Source organism: Stegostoma tigrinum, chromosome 18, assembly GCF_030684315.1.
Source record: "Stegostoma tigrinum isolate sSteTig4 chromosome 18, sSteTig4.hap1, whole genome shotgun sequence".
Taxonomy (NCBI): Eukaryota; Metazoa; Chordata; class Chondrichthyes; order Orectolobiformes; family Stegostomatidae; genus Stegostoma; species Stegostoma tigrinum.
The window spans coordinates 27,828,937-27,844,017 of record NC_081371.1 but is presented as its reverse complement, the minus strand read 5'-3'; positions in this window follow the sequence as shown (position 1 = coordinate 27,844,017).

Sequence of the window (15,081 nt, the reverse complement as noted above, 5' to 3'; positions counted from 1 at the left end):
AGGGAGGAGGTGTGGGGGCAAGTGTAGCATTTCCTGTGGTTGCAGGGGAAGGTGCCGGGTGTGGTGGGGTTGGAGGGCAGTGTGGAGCGAACAAGGGAGTCACGGAGAGACTGGTCTCTCCGGAAAGCAGACAGGGGAGGGGATGGAAAAATGTCTTGGGTGGTGGGGTCGGATTGTAAATGGCGGAAGTGTCGGAGGATGATGCGTTGTATCCGGAGGTTGGTAGGGTGATGTCTAGTGCATGGTAGTTTTTTGCTGTGAGGTCACCTCATTCCATCACTGTAAACATATTGTTGATGCATGACAAGTACACATTGATGACCTCCCTAACCATTCCTCCCACCTCAAGCCCCACCCCCATCTCCTACCCACTAACATCATCCCGCTCCCCCCCCCCCGACCTGTCCGTCCTCCCTGGACTGACCTATCCCCCCCAACTCCCCACCTATATTCACCTTCACTGGCTCTAACCCCTCCTCTTTGACCTGTCTGTCTTCTCTTACCCTAACTTCTCCTTTATCCACCTTCTATCCTCCTCCCCCTGTCTCCCTATTTATTTCAGAATACCCTTCACCTCCTCCATTTCTGAAGAAGGGTCCTGACACGAAACGTCAAGCTTTCCTGCTCCTCTGATGCTGCTTGGCCTGCTGTATTCATCCAGCTGTACACCGTGTTATCACACAATGATGATGCCTGGCTGAATCAGTCTTTTTACAATACCTTCAGTAGAAAGATTGCATGTGCACATTCAGCCAGTTAACTTGTACCTTATGTATTGGAAGTAATCATAAAGAATATGATTATATCCAGGTTCTGTGCCTGGAAAATCTGAAATGTTGTAGTGTGTTCTATATATTTCTTACAGAAAAGAAATTGCTGTATATACATTGATACTCTCAGTCATTAATTTTAATTTTCCAGTGATTCTAGCTATGGAAGAGCTCTCATAAGTGAGCATAGTTGTCATATTTTCTCCATTCGTATATGGCTTCCTCCCCTTGATCCTTTTGATGATGATCTTTGTAGAGCAGTTGTTGCTGCTCCTGTTAGAGAGATAAATGCTCTCGTGCATTCTGAGCATCTCCTCCACAATTTATCAGTTTAATCGCAATAAAATATCAGACTAACAAACTTTCTTATCCAATCACGTAGATCTTATAGGATCTGCTGCTTTGCCTCAGTGGCATTGGGACAAGTGTTATGCACCATCTAAAAAAAGCAGTTTAGATCAGAATGTTTAATTTTTGGTTTGCGTTGTATTAGCTGATTTTAGACAAAGTAGCAGGTAGGCTCAGCACTGCTGCACACACCTTTGGACAAAAACTGAATTAGGTTCAACTTTTGTACCATTGAATAATCCAATAACAGTCACTGTATAAGCTTACAATAAAGAGTAATCACTCAGGTATAACACAAAAGGGCTGCTGTAATCTTAGCATTATACCTGAGAAAGAATTGTTGCTTTCAGTTGTGAACAGGATAAAAATTTATCAATAAAGTCTGAAGTAGTTATTTTTGCCACACTCAATCCCTAGAAATTGGCACTGACTCTGAAGATTAGCAATCTAGGAAGTGATTTGATCTAAAATTTTCAAATAAAACACTTGTATATAGATTATAACAAAGTAATAGTTAATTTGCATCATGCAGTTAAAGCTAAAAACAATTTCAAGAGTTTAATGATCCATTCTTAACATTTATTGATTAATTTCATAATGTGCCAAGCAGACAGGATCCTGAAGTTTACAAGCAGAAGTATAAAAAGTAAGGAAATTGTGCTAAATGTTTACACATTACAGTTGAATAAAGTTCAGTTCTTCTAAAATTGCTGTTCCTCCTTGAAGTGCCCCAAGTCTTATTTGCCCATCACCCAGATTCTCTGATACCTTTGATAAAGTTCCACATAATAACTAAGGTTAAAGCATGTGGAACCAAGCAGAATTAACTGCAAGGTCGCTATAAAGAGAAAACAGTAGGTGCCAAGGTGTTAAATTTAGGCTGGCAAAATATGGGAAGTGGCTTTCAGCAGGGATCAATCAATACTAGGATCACTGTCCACTATTTAAATTAATAATTTGAACTTGTGAATCAATTATGATTTCTAAATTTGTAGATGAATCCAAGTTGGAGTATGGTTAATACAAGAATGCTTAGATAAAATACAAAGAAAATACTAATAAATTTACAGGAGGAGTATTTAATTGGAAATTAATTTCAACATGGACAAGTGTGAAGTGGTACATTTCGGTGAGAAGAAGGTTATAAGAGTCAAAAAGGAGTGAAAGAACTACCATAGGGAGCTAGCAGTACAGATATATGATCAATAGTGATAGCAGAATAGAATAATAAGGTTTTTTCTGAAAAGAAAATACAATGAAGCAGTCAGGCTAATTTCTGGGAGGATAGAATTAAAAAACAAAAGAATCATTTAAAAATTTTCCGGAACCTTGGTTAGATCACGTTGGAGATAATGGGAACTGCAGATGCTGGAGATTCCAAGATAATAAAATGTGAGGCTGGATGAACACAGCAGGCCAAGCAGCATCTCAGGAGCACAAAAGCTGACGTTTCGGGCCTAGACCCTTCATCAGAGAGGGGGATGGGGGGAGGGAACTGGAATAAATAGGGAGAGAGGGGGAGGCGGACCGAAGATGGAGAGTAAAGAAGATAGGTGGAGAGAGTGTAGGTGGGGAGGTAGGGAGGGGATAGGTCAGTCCAGGGAAGATGGACAGGTCAAGGAGGTGGGATGAGGTTAGTAGGTAGCGGGGGGTGCGGCTTGGGGTGGGAGGAAGGGATGGGTGAGAGGAAGAACCGGTTAGGGAGGCAGAGACAGGTTGGACTGGTTTTGGGATGCAGTGGGTGGGGGGGAAGAGCTGGGCTGGTTGTGTGGTGCAGTGGGGGGAGGGGACGAACTGGGCTGGTTGAGGGATGCAGTAGGGGAAGGGGAGATTTTGAAACTGGTGAAGTCCACATTGATACCATATGGCTGCAGGGTTCTCCACATTGATACCATATGGCTGCAGGGTTCTTTCTCACCCCTCTCACCCACTCCAACCTCTCCCCCGCAGAACGGGCAGCCCTCCGCTCCCTCCGCTCCAACCCCAACCTCACCATCAAACCCGCAGACAAGGGTGGCGCAGTGGTAGTATGGCGCACTGACCTCTACATCGCCGAGGCCAGACGCCAACTCTCCGACACCACCTCCTACCGCCTCCTCGATCATGACCCCACACCCGAGCACCAAACCATCATCTCCAACACCATTCACGACCTCATCACCTCAGGGGACCTCCCACCCACAGCCTCCAACCTCATTGTTCCCCAACCCCGCACGGCCCGTTTCTATCTCCTTCCCAAAATCCACAAACCTGCCTGCCCTGGTCGACCCATCGTCTCAGCCTGCTCCTGCCCCACCGAACTCATCTCCACCTATCTGGACTCCATTTTCTCCCCTTTGGTCCAGGAACTCCCCACCTACGTCCGTGACACCACCCACGCCCTCCACCTCCTCCAGGACTTCCAATTCCCTGGCCCCCAACACCTCATATTCACCATGGACGTCCAGTCCCTGTACACCTGCATTCCGCATGGAGATGGCCTCAAGGCCCTCCGCTTCTTCCTGTACCGCAGGCCCGACCAGTCCCCCTCCACCGACACTCTCATCCGCCTAGCTGAACTCGTCCTCACACTCAACAACTTCTCTTTTGACTCCTCCCACTTCCTACAGACTAAGGGGGTGGCCATGGGCACCCGCATGGGCCCCAGCTATGCCTGCCTCTTTGTAGGTTACGTGGAACAGTCCCTCTTCCGCACCTACACAGGCCCCAAACCCCACCTCTTCCTCCGGTAGATGACTGTATCGGCGCCGCCTCTTGCTCCCCAGAGGAGCTCGAACAGTTCATCCACTTCACCAACACCTTCCACCCCAACCTTCAGTTCACCTGGGCCATCTCCAGCACATCCCTCACCTTCCTGGACCTCTCAGTCTCCATCTCAGGCAACCAGCTTGTAACTGATGTCCATTTCAAGCCCACCGACTCCCACAGCTACCTAGAATACACCTCCTCCCACCCACCCTCCTGCAAAAATTCCATCCCCTATTCCCAATTCCTCCGCCTCCGCCGCATCTGCTCCCACGACAAGACATTCCACTCCCGCACATCCCAGATGTCCAAGTTCTTGAAGGATCGCAACTTTCCCCCCACGGTGATCGAGAACGCCCTTGACCGCGTCTCCCGCATTTCCCGCGACACATCCCTCACACCCCGCTCCCGCCACAACCGCCCCAAGAGGATCCCCCTCGTTCTCACACACCACCCTACCAACCTCCGGATACAACGCATTATCCTCCGACACTTCCGCCATTTACAATCCGACCCCACCACCCAAGACATTTTTCCATCCCCTCCCCTGTCTGCTTTCCGGAGAGACCACTCTCTCCGTGACTCCCTTGTTCGCTCCACACTGCCCTCCAACCCCACCACACCCGGCACCTTCCCCTGCAACCGCAGGAAATGCTACACTTGTCCCCACACCTCCTCCCTCACCCCCATCCCAGGCCCCAAGATGACGTTCCACATCAAGCAGAGGTTCACCTGCACATCTGCCAATGTGGTATACTGCATCCACTGTACCCGGTGCGGCTTCCTCTACATTGGGGAAACCAAGCGGAGGCTTGGGGACCGCTTTGCAGAACACCTCCGCTCAGTTCGCAAAAAACAACTGCACCTCCCAGTCGCAAACCATTTCCACTCCCCCTCCCATTCTCTTGATGACATGTCCATCATGGGCCTCCTGCACTGCCACAATGATGCCACCCGAAGGTTGCAGGAACAGCAACTCATATTCCGCCTGGGAACCCTGCAGCCATATGGTATCAATGTGGACTTCACCAGTTTCAAAATCTCCCCTTCCCCTACTGCATCCCTCAACCAGCCCAGTTCGTCCCCTCCCCCCACTGCACCACACAACCAGCCCAGCTCTTCCCCCCCACCCACTGCATCCCAAAACCAGTCCAACCTATCTCTGCCTCCCTAACCGGTTCTTCCTCTCACCCATCCCTTCCTCCCACCCCAAGCCGCACCCCCAGCTACCTACTAACCTCATCCCACCTCCTTGACCTGTCCGTCTTCCCTGGACTGACCTATCCCCTCCCTACCTCCCCACCTACACTCTCTCCACCTATCTTCTTTACTCTCCATCTTCGGTCCGCCTCCCCCTCTCTCCCTATTTATTCCAGTTCCCTCCCCCCATCCCCCTCTCTGATGAAGGGTCTAGGCCCGAAACGTCAGCTTTTGTGCTCCTGAGATGCTGCTTGGCCTGCTGTGTTCATCCAGCCTCACATTTTATTATCTTAGATCACGTTGGTGTAGTTTGCCCTTGTAAATATATGAACAAGCAGCAGGAGCAGGCCATACAGCCCCTCCAGCTGCTCCACCATTCAAATGTATTCCTGACAACCTATTACCCCACCTTGCTTCACAAAAAATCCATGTGCCGCTGACTTAAAAATAATCAAGACTTTGCTTTCAATTCCTTTTCAGGAAGTAAGTTCCTAAGATTTACATTCGAGCATATTTGTTGTGGTGAGTTCTGCAATCCAGATTATAAGAAGGATATGGAGGTATTTCAAAAATGTGCAGAAACAATTTTCAAGACTATGGGTGAAGTTCAGATGAGGATGAGAATTGTACATGCAAGGTGTTGCCGAACCAAGAGATAAAGTGGGTACATTAGTTCCACACCAAACAACCAAGCCATTTAGCTTGGTGTGTCATGCTCCACTTGGTCATTTTCAAATCTCTCTTCATCTAATCCCTAATTCCCTGACCAGAGAATATATTTATTTGTATCTAGAAGTCTTGATTACATCACATCTTAAGCTTCTACATTCAACGGAATACAACCCAAGTTAAAGCATCCTGTTCTCATAAATTAATCCAGATTCTTGTGAATCTATAATCTAGATTTTATTTTCATGGTCAAAATATCCTTCTTGTGGCACACTGCCCAAAACTGAGGACTACACTCCAACTGGGATCTGACATACGTGATTGCAGTATGATTTTGTCATATTTGTTTTCTGACCACTACATTTTATGATTTTTAGGAATGGAAAACAGCACAGGGACAGATTTATTTTTGAATAAAATTTCTATCCATTTCAAGAGAGGCCACTGGCCAGTTACTACAGGAGCTGCAGGGAAATCACACCAAATAGGTCTTTGGCATTGTTTTGCACTTTTCACTGGAATTAGGTCCCATTATTATCCTATTCAGCAAAGAAGAACCAAAGTGAAGATTGCCTCACTAATTGTTCTTCAAGATAAAGCTGCAGAGTCCCAAAGGACCTTTGGACTGCTCTCTCATTTTAGAGAGAGAGAGAGTGAGAGAGTGAGTGGTGGTTTAACCTGAGAGTCAACATACCTCAAGCGAGGGGAGAGATTGAGAAGGAAAGTCCTTCATGGTAACCTCAGCTGATGCAGGAATTGAACGCATGCTTTTGGTGTCATTTGCATCGCAAACCAGCTGTCCAGCCAACTCAGCTAACCAACCGCCAAAATACCCAGGGTAAGATGAAGCGGAAGAAGAACGCTTTATTTATCTTTAGCATTTACCTTAGCGCTGTTTGTGGGATTATGCTGTGTGTTAATTGACTGCAACATATTTCTACGTTGTTACATTTATGAGGTTTTCTCTGATGATTTGTTTTTTAAACTGCCTCTTTTTAAGGTAAGCCAGGGCGTGTGACCTCTGGCTAATTCTGCCTGAACATAGGCCGATTTGACCTGATTGCTGTGGTGTCTGGGAGCCCAGGTCAAGTGCCAGATTGAGGACCTGAACTTAGAGACAGAAGTAGTTGATCTTATTTTATGCAGTCTTACAGACTCTCAGTCAGACTCAGAAATCCTGGAGACAGAGCAAGAAATTCAAGAAAACAATTATTGTCAGAGTAGAATGGTGGTGGGATTAGATGACCCCATCCGAAGGCAATATCTTGCTGTTCAGGAGTAAAAGAACTTTTAAAAAGGACCCTGGAGGACTTGCCCCAGCGTACAGGAGAAAGAACATGGCATTATGAAGTGGGTGGGGCTGCTGAAAGCTCCCCACTCTGCCTTTGTTTTCGACCCTTTCCTCTCCCGTGAACCTCACCCCATGACTTTTATCTCACTCTCACTCATCTTTGATTTGGTTTTGCTCTAGGGTCAAAGGTGGGTGCACTGCCAGGAGTTGCTACTGCTCCTGGTGATGGTGTCTGTGGAGCCACCCTCTTGCCGGTTGGCATTTCTTGAGGGGGGTATCATTTCTCGAACCCCACAGGGGTCCTTCAGCCTGGGGAATGTTGAACAGTGGCTAGGTAGCTAACTGGTGGGCACTGAGTATGGCTGTTCTTCTCCAAACGGGGCGACGAGTGCACCCGGTGGCAAGATCTGGATGAAACTCTAGCACCTGTTTGTGAACTTGTAGTTCAGTCTGAATGTGTAGTCGGGAAGGAAGGAGTCGATGCAAAGTCAGTGGAGTTCTTTCGGGGGTGGGAGGGAGCAAAGGTAATGGGTCTAGTCTTGTGACATTATTGTTTCTTTAAACTGTAACTAGCTCCCCCAAGATTTTCATATCGGAGAGAGAAACCACCAACTGGTAGAGGAGTCAGAAAAGGTGGCAAAATGCTCACTTGAGGGAAGTGAGACATTTCAAAACCAAGGATTTCTGGAAATAGTTGCAGAGAGTAGGCCTGAGGCAGATAAGAAGATAGGAACTAATGGAGGAGAAGTAGAGGTGCACAGTGAGTTGGAATATGAGAATGATTGAGGTTTTAGAGCTTGGAGGCAAAGGTCTATTCATGAATTTGAATTTTAAATTCAGTACACATCCTTCCAGCAGGTATTTGGTTAAATTTTCTACTACAGTATCTCCATTCATTCAAAGAACCACAGCAATTAACACAAACCCAGAAAAGCAGAACATAAAATTAAGTACAGGCGACATCTAAAGATTTAAAAATAAAACAGTTAATGTGACAATATGAATATTAGAATCAGATGTGGAAATCAGTATAATTGTTTGTGATATCTAAGTGAAGCTGTTTACGCAATATAACCGAGCCTGTTAAATTCAGCTGTATTGGACCACATTTTTATGCTTCAACCAGGAAAATATTTTCTGATACAGTCATAGAGTCATACAGCACAGAAACAGACCCTTCGGTCTAAAACATCCGTGCCAACCAGATATCCCAAAATGATTTAGTTCCATTCCCCAGCATTTGGCCCATATCCCTCTGAATTCTATCATCCTATTCATGTACCCATCCAGATGCCTTTTAAATAGTGTAATTGCACCCGCCTCTACCACTTCCTCTGGCAGCTCATTCCATATAAATATCACCCTCTGCATGAAACTGTAACCCCTCACGTCCTTTTTAAATCTTTCCCTTCTAACCTTAAACCTATGCTGTCTAGTTTTGTGGGACCCCACCCTGGGAAAAAGATCTTGGCTGTTCATCCTATCCGTGCCCCTCATGATTTTGTAAACCCCGATAAGGCCACCCCCTCCACCTCTCACGCAGCAGGAATAAAAGCCCCAGCCTTTTCAGCCTCTTCCTAAAACTCAAACACTCTAGTCCTGGAAACATCCTTGTAAATCTTTTCTGCACCCTCACATGTTTAACAACATCCTTTCTATAGAATGGTGACCAGAAGTGTATGCAGTATTCTAAAAGTGGCCTCACCAATGTCCTGCACAGTAGCAACATGACATCCCAACTCCTATTTCAATGTTCTAACTAATGAAGGCAAATGTGCCAAACACCTTCTTCACCACCCTGTTTACCTGCAATTCCACTTTCAGAAACTATGCACCTGCACTCCTAGGACCCTACTGTTAACTGTATAAGCCCTGCCTTGGTTTGCTTTACCAAAATGCAACATCTCACATTTAACTGAATTAAACTCCGTCTGCCACTCCTTGGCCCATCTGATCAAGGTTCCATTGTACTCTTAGATAATCTTCTGTTCACTACGCCACCTATTTTGGTGTAATCTGTGAACTTACTAACCACAACCTCCTATATTCACATCCAAATCGTTTATATAAATTATGAAAAGCAGGGGACCCAGTAATGATCTTTATGGCACACAGCTGGTCCTAGGCCTTCAGTGAATTCGACTATATAAATAATTATAGAAACATAATCATAGAAACATAATTAAGTGAACCTGTCAGTGTTGATTTCTGCCACATTCTACATTATCTTAAATTCAGCTAGTCAGCTCCTTTTTGTAATGTTTCTACCTATACAAAGAATCAGAAGTGGACATGGACGTGAAACAGGGTTATTGTAGTAGACTTTGCTGAACAAAATAACCAAGTGTTGTTCTTTGGGGAAATATGTTTATTAATTTTCAATCCTTTCTCAATTTGTAAAGTTGGCAATATGCAGCATAGAGAATGGGTTATTTCACAGGTAACTCACATTTGTTGGTTATATTTTATGACTGTCAGTGAGAAGCGTGCTTACAGCAAAATTAACAGTATGAGTTCTTTCCAGCCCACAAATAGCACAGCAGCTCATTTCAGTAGCACAACTGAGCTCTAATTAAATTATTTAATTCTCTAACAGTTTTTTTATTTTTTTAAAAAGATAACTGATATTGATATAACTGGTATTGGAAATCAAATGGATAAATTCTTCAAAAAGTGCTCATTTAATACCACTGCAAATTCATTTTCTTCACAAATGTAAGTCATCAACGAACAGAAACCAGAACTGATACACACTTCTGCATTTGGTGAAAGTGGATAAAGTGTCATCATGATCGTGATTTATTGTTTGTTTTGAAAAGTTAATATGCTCTGACTATATCACTGTGTTTCCTCATATCACCTCAAAGCTGTGAAACTGGACCAGGGAAATGCTACAGGCCACCACCTATCCTATTGTACATCCATTTGGTAGATTTGTGTGCAGTCCTTTCATTTTAGTCCCTACAGGAAATTCATCGGTTTCTGTCTGGTTTCTCTAAATGACGGAATCTTAATACTAAGGTACGTTCAACTGCCCTTTGGCAAAATACTCATAAGATTCATGACACTGAATATGATACTTCTCTGCTCTCATACGATATTTAATAACGATAATTAATTAATATTTGTCAATGGACTTTGCTTCATTCTGAAATTTTCGCTAGAACACACCTACAGTTTTGATATACATTGTACATTTTAGCTATCCAGCAGGAGGCTTGCTTATGTTGGGTTTGTATGCCACCATATGGTTGGAAGAAATATTTCAACATTTGTGATCTTTCAATCTGTCATGTTCTTTCTTTTTGCTTTCCCAAGTGAGAAAGAACAACATTTTTTCCAAACATTTTTGACTTGTTTTGGTAAGGATGCAGCGTTAGATTAAAATAAACCCTTTTTAAAATAAGATTTTTATGCTTGGTGAATTGCAGAAATCTCTTGACAGAAAATTTGCTTTCCTTGTTAAAATAAGTATCTGACATGTTTTGCTGTCTGTTGAGCCGAGTCTGGTTAATATTATCCAGTACAAGGGTTTTCAATCCTCTGAGATTACCATGGAGTCTCCAGGCATTGAAGATTAATCAACAAGACACCACAGCACGTAATCCAGGTTATTAGGGAATTAAAAACATTTGTGTTTAACTGCCTTTGAACATTTTTGTTTATTAGTTATTAAAATATTGGAGGTCAGAGAAATGGATGTTTTACTGGCTGTAAAGAATCATCCAGTAATGTAACAGATAATCCATTCACTTCCCACTGGGTGGTTATGCAGTGTGTTGTGAGCATGAACATGTTTGATGACGAATGACAGGAGCATGGACAAGGTTAAAGTGTGTAATTAAACCTCAGGAACACTTCTAAGCAGAGTTAGTCATCCTATTCCAACACTACTCAAGTTGGTCTGAAGTTGAACCAGCTCTCTGAAATGGAAATCCTCTGGCCAGTATTACTCTACATCAGTTTTCACAGTTGAAGATATCGGCAGCATACAAGGCCTTCAAGAGAGTCAGCGTGAGTGTAGTAGCCATCACTAAGGAGAAGGTGCCGTGGAAGGTCTGAATGTGGACAAATCACCCAGACCAGATGGATACACTCCAGAGCTCTGAAGGAGATAGCTGAGGTATTGGTGGTGGCCTCTCAGGAATCACTGGAGTCAGGGTGTGTCCCAGAGGACTTGAAAATGGCTGGTGTGACACCGCTGTGTAAAAGGCGTGGGGAGGCAGAAGAAAGGAAACTATAGGTGGTTAGCCTAGCCTTGGCTGTTGGTAAGATTTTAGAGCCCTTCATTAAGGATGACATTGCAGAGTACTTGGAAGTGTATGGGTAAAATAGGGCTGAGTCAACATGGCTTTGGCCCTCCAAGCCTGCACCATCATGTGGCCTGTTATAACTAAAACCCCCTACCCTTCCAGGGACTGTATTCCTCTATTCCCATCCTATTCATGTAATTGTCAAGATGTCCTTTAAAAGTCATTCTCGTATCTGCTTCCACAATCTCCCCCAGCAGCGAGTTCCAGGCACCCACTACCCTGTGTAAAAAAACATGCCTCGTACATCACCTTTAAACCTTGCCCCTCGCACCTTAAACCTATTCCCTCTAGTGAATAACTCTTCCACCCTGGGAAAAAGCTTCTGACTGTCCACTCTGTCCATGCCGGTCATAAACTTGTAAACTTCTATCATCAACCTCTGTTGTTCCAGTGAGAAAAACTCAAGTTTCTCCAACCTCTGCTCATAGCTAATACCCTCCATACCAGGAAACATCCCGCTAAATCTTTTCTGTACCATCTCCAAAGCCACCACAACCCTCTGGCAGTGTGGCGACCAGAAGTGAACATAGTATTTCAAATGCGGCCTAACTAAGGTTCTATAAAGCTGCAACATTACCTGCCAATTGTTAAACTCAATGCCCCGGCCAATGAAGGCGAACATGCTGTATGTTAACTACTTTTTCCACCTGTGTTCCCACTTTCAGTGGCCTGAGTTTCTGTATACCCAGATCCCTCTGCCTACCGGTACTCTTAAGGGTTCTGCCATTTGCTGTATATTTTCCATCTGGATTGGACTTTCTGAAATGCATTTCCTCACATTTTTCTAGATTAAACTCTATCCACCATTTCTTTGCCCAAAGTCACCAACACATCTATCTCCTGCTGTATCCTCTGATGGTCCTCATCGCTATCTGCAATTCCACCAACCTTTGTGCCATCAGCAAACTTACTCATCAGACTGGTTACATTCTCTTCCAAATTGTTTATGTATATTACAAATAGCAAAGATCCCAACGCTGATCCCTGAGGAACACCATTAGTCACAGCCCACCATTCAGAAACAGACCCTTCCACTGCTACCTTCTGTCTTGTATGACCGAGCCAGTTTTTTTATCCATCTTGCAAGCTCACCTCTGGCTGCGTGCGACTTTACCTTCTGTATCAGCCAGCCATAAGGGACCCTACTGAAGTTCATGCAGACAACATCCACTGTTCTACCTTCATCGTTCATCTTCATCATATTCTCAGAATAAAACTCAATCAAGCAAGTATTTAGAAACAGATGAGGATGTAAATCAGGAACAAAATCAGAAGTTGCTGGAAAAGCTCAGCAGGTCTGGCAGCATCGGTGAAGAAAAATATCAGAGTGAACATTTCGGGAACAGTGAAGGGTTCTGAGGAAGGTTCACTAGACCCGAAACATTAATTCTGACCAGACCTGCTGAGTCCAGCAGGTATCAATGTGGACTTCACCAGTTTCAAAATCTCCCCTTCCCCCACCGCATCCCTAAACCAGCCCAGTTCGTCCCCTCCCCCCACTGCACCACACAACCAGCCCAGCTCTTCCCCTCCACCCACTGCATCCCAAAACCAGTCCAACCTGTCTCTGCCTCCCTAACCGGTTCTTTCTCTCACCCATCCCTTCCTCCCACCCCAAGCCACACCCCCATCTACCTACTAACCTCATCCCACCTCCTTGACCTGTCTGTCTTCCCTGGACTGACCTATCCCCTCCCTACCTGCCCCCCATACTCTCTCCACCTATCTTCTCTTCTCTCCATCTTCGGTCCGCCTCCCCCTCTCTCCCTATTTATTCCAGAACCCTCACCCTATCCCCCTCTCTGATGAAGGGTCTAGGCCCGAAACGTCAGCTTTTGTGCTCCTGAGATGCTGCTTGGCCTGCTGTGTTCATCCAGCCTCACATTTTATTATCTTGGATTCTCCAGCATCTGCAGTTCCCATTATCTCTGTTCTCTACTGGTTTTATTCCAGTTCCCTCTCCCCATCCCCTCTCTGATGAGGGGTCTTGGCCCGAAACGTCAGCTTTTGTGCTCCTGAGATGCTGCTTGGCCTGCTGTGTTCATCCAGCTCCACACTTTGTTATCTTGGATTCTCCAGCATCTGCAGTTCCCATTATCACAAAATGCATAACCTCACACTTTCACACACGGCTACTGTGCAGTAATTTTCTTTGCTTTTGTTCAAATTTCACTGCTCCTCGCATGGCTTTTTGGAGATTTTAGGGGAAAAACTAATTTCTAGCAGAGTTAAGACTGGGTCCTTTGATTGATATTGAAATGAAGATCAATAGCACCGTTAAGGGAACAACGCAAGCATTTGCATCTCCGAAGTGGTTGTATATTTTGGGGACCTCTTCTGTTTGTATGCACCAACCATCCATCCTTCTGCAGAAAGATTGTTGACAAGTATCTATCTTTCAAAGAAAACATAAATAATAAAAGTAATGCTTTGTGAATCTGGGGATGATGAGATTTTTGGGCCTAGGAATGAATATCTTTGGCTGCACTTCTACTCATGATGGTCTTTAGGGTGGAAAAGTGGGCCATCCTAAGGCTCTGTGGGAATGACCAGAGAAGGTTAGAAACCTACCTAAGTTTGCAGCTTTTTCAGGTAATTTGTAAAAAGACCAGCTAGAACATTCTAAAGTGGCTTTGGCAGATGCCATAGGATGGTAATTTGTAGAGAAGTACACATTGTGCTAGGTTTCATTGCAACTTGGTGACATCCAAGCCAATAGTAGACCATTGTCAAAAATGCTCAAGATCATCAATAACATGAACAGTAAAACATATTTCATTCCAGAGAGCATGGATTGGAACAGAACTTTGAAGGTGAAAGATACCTTAAGAATTAAAAGCAACTTCCATTCCTTTAAAACCGAGTCTAGGCCCAAAACGTCAGCTTTTCTGCTCCTAAGATGCTGCTTGGCCTGCTGTGTTCATCCAGCTCCACACTTTGTTATCTCAGATTCTCCAGCATCTGCAGTTCCTATTATCTCAAATACAAGGGTAAGCGGAAGGTAGTTTAGAGGGATAAAGGGGTTACCTTACAGAAGAAAATGTAACTCCCAGCACCATGGAAATGTAATTTGCAGAAAGTAATTTGCAGACAACACTGCAGTAAATGTATATCTCAGAATTTTATACGGTATTGGTCTAATAGATATTTCAGTTTTCATCTTAGTACTGATTATCAGCATGAGAGAAATAAACTAGGGACAACTTAACAGACACAGGTATCTGTGGTCTGTTAGGATGGAGGCTTGATGAACCATATGGTCAATTGTCATTCAATAATACTTTAGCTCATAACAATAGTTACAACTTCTAAAATTATTTAAAGTTGCTTTTGTTTTAATACCATGTATACTTGTGTAAAAGTCAAATTTTTTAGACAATTTTTAAGGTTAAATTTATGAGGTTGACTATTAAATAGATACTACTTTTGAGGGGCTAAAATTCATGCTACAGTCCAAAATACTGCATCATTAGTTTACCTCCCTCAAAGTTGCCACCCAAGTGGATAAGGTTGTTAAGAAAGCATATGGTGTTTTGGCTTTCATTAACAGGGGGATCGAGTTTAAGAGCCACGAGGTAATGCTGCAGCTCTACAAAACCCTGGTGAGACCACACTTGGAATACTGTGTCCAGTTCTGGTCACCCTATTTTAGGAAAGATGTGGAGGCTTTGGAGAGGGTGGAAAGCAGGTTTACCAGGATGCTGCCTGGACTGGAGGGCTTGTCTTACGAGGAGAGGTTGACTGA